We start from the raw sequence: 6,374 nt of genomic DNA, 5'->3' as shown, positions 1-6,374 counted from the left end.
TGTAAAGAGGTGTCAGCCAGAGACATTTTTATATTACATATTTGGAATTTTGTTTTAACACTCTTAACATGAAAAGTGAACTCACGTGTTTCTGCAACAGCTGATTAAAGAATACCACAGGGAGTCCTACCACTTTCTATGAGTAGAGACAGTACACTGACAAACACAAAACAAGTGGGTTACCATCACAAACAGTATGCAGGTGAAAATATTTTTAAGCACACTCGCGGTTCTGAGCAGATGCAAAATGCTGTATGTATGTGGTAAGATGTGAGAATGCACTGTTGTGATAGGATTAAAAACAACGTTTACAATTGAAACAATAATATAATAATTCACTCTCTGGAAACGTATGATAGACTTCACCTTCAATGTGATTACAATCATGGATGCCTTTTTTGCCATTAGGGATTTGTGCTTGTACAAGGTATTTAAACTCTTAGCCCAAAGCAAAACATAGATTCGAATTAAAAAAATGGACACTTTTTACATCCAGTCCCCTGGATAATCTACACTGGATTATGTACAGAACAGCACAAACATAATTTGCCCCAATACACTGGAATGGAATCAAAAGACAGCTGTTCAAACCCTGGACAAATAAAACCTATAATCTTTCTAATCTATGTGCACTGAGAGTCACATTTGGGGAAAGGGCGATACTGATATACTGTTATAATTTGGGTAAACTGAAGCTCAACTTTCTGCATTAAATGCAGAGTTCTTGAAACAGATACAGACGAAATTAGCATCAGTTTCACATGACACAACGCAGAAAGACTGAAAGAAAGGAACAAAAGCATGCTTTTCAGTAGAGTTCACACCCAGCCTCTCTTCAATGTGTTACTGTTAATGTGACCTCTCTCAAAATACTGCCGCTCTTCTGGCTCAAGTCACTAACAGGTAGAACATCATTGACCAGAAACTCTGCATCCAAAGGCTCACTCCCACTGAGATTAGAGTGGGCAGAGTGGAAAATCCCCCCCCCGGAGAACCTGGACACACTCTCTCTCGACACCTGTACTTGTTGTCAAGTGACACACATGGCAGCACAACCAGCATTTATCCTTTCAGCTGGGGCATGGAGTGTTGAATGGCTGAACTTTGAAAAGTAAACAGTAAACATTATGGATGTCAATATTGATGGTGCTCTACGGACATTAAATGTCACACAGGGCTCCTGGAGGCATATTCCATTCCAGTAACAGTTGTTCAGCGTGAAAGGAGCTGCAGGACATCCTGAGGCTGCATCACACACACCTAAAACATGCTGCTCTCAGACCGGCCTTAAGCTTTTGACATTATTGACCCTTCCCTAGGCTATCTGTTCAATATATAAGCTACATATTAACAAAACGCATCTTAATTGTCCAAATACAGACAGAGGAAAGTGTATTTGTAATTATTTCAGCATCTTCCAAAAGAAAGTTATCAAATGAATAATAACTACTTTATATCATTTTATTACAGTATTAATAAATATCACTTAGGGGGATATTGCCCAATTTCACTGTCTCGTTTAGACCTCGGCTATCGAACACTAATAACAGTAAGATCACACCCATCAACTCTAATTTGAAAAACCCTATTTTCTCCATTTTTATTCATGGTACATCTCTAAAGTTTTGTGTTATTTGTCCACCATATTATTATATCACGGTGCTGCTTGGAAATCTCTTGGGACTTGGGTATTTAAGTCACTGATTGAAAGTTGTTATACAGGGAGAATGTAATTATATTTTGTAGTGGTAGATATTTCTTTGTAGTGGTATATATTTCTTTGTAGTGGTATATATTTCTTTGTAGTGGTATATATTTCTTTGTAGTGGTAGATATTTCTTTGTAGTGGTAGATATTTCTTTGTAGTGGTAGATATTTCTTTGTAGTGGTATATATTTCTTTGTAGTGGTAGATATTTCTTTGTAGTGGTATATATTTCTTTGTAGTGGTAGATATTTCTTTGTGTAGATTTTTTTATTTGTAGTGTAGATATTTCTTTGTAGTATATATATTTTGTAGTGGTAGATATTTCTTTGTAGTGGTAGATATTTCTTTGTAGTGGTATATATTTCTTTGTAGTGGTAGATATTTCTTTGTAGTGGTCGATATTTCTTTGTAGTGGCAGATATTTCTTTGTAGTGGTAGATATTTCTTTGTAGTGGTATATATTTCTTTGTAGTGGTAGATATTTCTTTGTAGTGGTAGATATTTCTTTGTAGTGGTAGATATTTCTTTTATGAGCAAGGCTCACAGTTCAGAATTTAAATAGGTTTTGTAAAATTAGCTTTGACCACATATTTTTTATGGTTATCAAGGAGCGTTTGATTAAATATACTTACTTATTGTCAGGGTCTGCCCCTAGTCTGCACTTGATTTAACTTTGTGGACTTTTTGCATTTGTATGGAATTCAAATTTGTATTTGAGTTCATTGAACCTTGGACTTGTTCTGGATAGTTGAGGGGACTCACTCGGCTTTGCTGTGGCCCTCCTATTCATGCGTCAGGACAGGACCTCCCTTTGTCCTTGCCTCTGCAGTTGGTCTTCTGCTCTATCTCCTCCTTCCAAGCCAGCTCCGCCTGTCTGTCCTTTTCCCGTTCTCTGCCTGAGTTCCCCCGCTCTGTCCCTGTCCTGTCCTCTGGTGGTGTCTCATTATCTCTGCTCTCCCCTCCTGTTCTCTTCTCTCTGTCCTGCTCAGAAAAAGAATTAAATCAGCATATATCAACCAGAATCTGATCAAATCTCAGATTCTTTTTAAGTGATGATTAGAACATGAAAACATATCTTGTTATTTGAACCCACCATCTGATATCCTATTGTAAAAAAGGCCCTTTAACACACTATTTCATCTTTATTTCAAATGGGCGGACACCTGCACAACACAGCGACACAAATGAAGCTGAGTGTAAGTTCAATCAGGAAGACTATTTCTATGTCCAACTCTTTCTCCTTCTCTGTTTACGGTAAGCCACTCAGATTTGGCCATGTTCTCAATCAGCCAATCATCTCGTGTCAAACTTCAGATCTGTTCACCTCTCTGGTCTGTCTTTATATAGCTTCTCTTTCTAGTCTTGATGACCAGTTCAGTTTTTTTGCCAATCACTCATTCACACACATTCATACTATCATCTATATGAGAAATGACAGTTTAGTTTGTCATTATCTTCTGCGAACGTTTCCTCCACTTCCCCTAACTTCACCTGCACCACACTATTCATTAAACATTAGGGGCCACGTCCAGGCCCAGTGTAGGGAGTATGAATACTGCTTGGTGTGCAGTATTCATAACTTAAAACGTGTCATGCTTTTGCATTAACTTCAGAATGTGTAATGTGTCTAATTTAATCCTATGGTGTAAAACCCCAAACCAGGTTACTATTACTATTTCTGACTATTTGAATCTGGGTATTTTTTAAAGTTCACATAGTCAACTTGATGCCCCAAATAAACTTTGAACAATATTAGCTTTTTGAAAAAACTAGCTTCTGCTGTGAATGGGTCAACGCGAGACTGCAGACTGTAAATCAGTTGTAATAGAAATCTGTCAGATGACAATGTGAAAGGTGAAGAGCGTTGTTCAAAGTGTTGAACTGGTTTTACAAAGCATTTTTAGTAGGTTCAGCTTTAGATGCCTGGCCCATTACCGTAGCCCTCACTCTGCTCTCACAGCTTCATCTTCAGCCACACCAACCAGCTGTTTCCAGTGAGAAAACTCTAAAAAGATACTGCACACTGCCCAGCACTTGAGACTGTATTTATAGATCGATGAGGCATTGGCGATGAAGATAATTTGGCTTTACTTTTGGCCGCTGCCATGTCATCCATTTTTGAATATGCTATGCTCACAACCACACAGAAGTGTTTCCAATCCAGAAACCTTACAGAGATCTAGGTGAGAGTCGCAGGTATCCAGCCAGGCTGGCAAAACCATGTTTCGGACCAATTAGTTGGAAGTTCAAACTGAGGTGTAAGCTGTGTCTAACTTCAATTTTGAGACTTTTTTTTTCTTAGAACCCAAAGCCTTTGCCTTGCTTGTTAAAGCTATTTCAGTCAGACAACTCACTTCATCCATTCCCCACATATGATTACCTTGATATAATGAGCAATTTGAGCAAATATTGTTAACCCCCTGCAGTAGCGTACAGGTGGATGCTGGGGTGGAGGAGACGCTGAATCGACAGACAGCAATACTGACGGAGACAAACACATCTGATGACAAAAACCTTCAGATTGGAGCTCAGACAATCTGTGTTTCTTTCCCAGCTCAGTCACTCCCACTGAGACCACATCATATTTCTATTTCACATGCTCCAATGGCCCAAATTCTTAGGATTGTTTATTAAAAAAAGGCAGTGATAGCAAAAGTCATAAGTTTTATCCTGATGGAAAAATGTGATCATACATCACAATATGTGTAGTATTTAGTAAATGGTCCTTATTTATACAGCACTTTTCTTGTCTTGATTACCATTTAAAGCTCTTCACAGTACAGTTTTGCCATTCACTCACACATTCATACGAAGTATCTATGTGCAGCACTTTTTTCACTGCATGCACAGCTGTCAGGAGCAATTTGGGCTGCAGTATTTTGCCCAAGGACACTTTGGCACGTGGAACGGGGAGACTGGGATCAAATTGCTGACCTTCTGGTCAGAGGACGACCCGCTCTATCACCTGAGCCACAGCCACCCATGAATATATATGTACATGTATGCAGTTTTTTCCAGGCTTCTTTCCATCCCATTTAGGAATAGAATGTTGGGAGGAATAGCCTTCTCCAGGATAACCAGCTACTCACAGACTAGATACTGATAGGTTCAGATCAATTTGGAATTTAAAATCCTAACTGGGTTCCCCAGGGACTAGTATTGGGCCCAATGTTGTATTTGCAGATGATACAAATTTACTCTGCTGGTGTAGTTCAAAGTAAGAGAGAATAAATATAAATTGAAAGGAATAAATCTTGAATCAAAATCAAATGGGTTTCCTTATGGACGAACTGTATTGAAGAGATGAAAACATGTGACACACTACATAATAATAAAGGGAAAATAGATCAGTAGCAGTACCCTTTTACATGTCATTCATTTTTCTTTCTCTTTTTTCCCCTCAGTGTGGAGCAGGTTGTTATGAAACTGCAGCTCAAACTCTCATCCTCCCCTCTCTGCCTTTTCATTGTAACGGTTCAGAACGCTCTGGTGCCATCTGCTGTTTAAGTCCATACATACATTACACTGTGCCACTTCGTTGAAAGTATATGCTGCTTTCAGAATATCTTTTTAACTTTTAACTTCACACACACATCCATACAGGGTATCTATGAGCAGCACTTTTTCCATGAGGGGCAATGTGGGGTTCAGCATATTGCCCAAGGACACTGGGATTGAACCACGACCTTCTGCTCTATCCCCTCAGCCACATGTGAACCATATTGGCTTGAATCATTGTTGTGTTTGGCTCTTCTCCCTCCTGCCTGAGGGAGGTGCCTTTCACCTAAGGCCTGCAAAATGAAGCAAGGTTAACCCAACCTGATAACCTGGACAACGTGGCTGTTTATCATCTGTATCAGTTAACCCTGGGTTTTCCTAAGAGCACCTTCATGTGGGAGAGGCAGAGTCGTTACTTACAAGCATCATCGTTAATATAAAGCTTATCATGATATGAGAAGAAACGCTGATACCTGCTGGTAGAGTCGGGGACAGCAACAAAAGAGACATTCAACAAAGTCAAATGCTAATGATGATCACATAACTCGAAATGAAATTAAAAAAATATTATAAGTATGAGGCTAAAGATAAACTGTAAACAAGCCGAGACATTTTTTAAGGTATTTTGTCTTTATGATGAACTTACAACTATGAACATGCTGCAGATTAAAACAAGTTAAAGGGGTGTCAGGATGTTTCTGCTGTCGCAGTATAGAGAAGAGGAAAAGAATTAGTTCAAGTTTGATGAGCTCCGTCTGACTGAAAAATGTATTTACAATCATGGGAAACATTGAACAGTGTGTGGATCATTTTTACAATAAAATACATCAAAGGATTTATAATTTATTTCTCATGATGTTTTGAACAGCAGTGAACAGTGAAAGCATCAATAGATATTATGTCAGAATTAGAATCTTTGTTTATTCAGTGTAATACGTTTTCCCTCTGTTTGTTCAAGGCTCCGTTTCAAAACCAGATGGAGCACATGAAAAGTCTGGAGAAGCCAAAGGATTCCACTCATCGATAAGGACATACACTGCTATTCATCATGTGTCCCTTTCCTGTAAACTAGAATGTAGAATGATGTCTCTGGTTTTCCAGTGATCTGACTGGACAGTAGTTGGGCTCTTGACTGGTTTTGATCTTCATAGGAATGAAAACCCAGAGTT

The sequence above is a fragment of the Hippoglossus stenolepis genome, chromosome 18, assembly GCF_022539355.2.
Source record: "Hippoglossus stenolepis isolate QCI-W04-F060 chromosome 18, HSTE1.2, whole genome shotgun sequence".
In the NCBI taxonomy this organism is placed as follows: domain Eukaryota; kingdom Metazoa; phylum Chordata; class Actinopteri; order Pleuronectiformes; family Pleuronectidae; genus Hippoglossus; species Hippoglossus stenolepis.
This window is presented reverse-complemented; position numbering follows the sequence as displayed.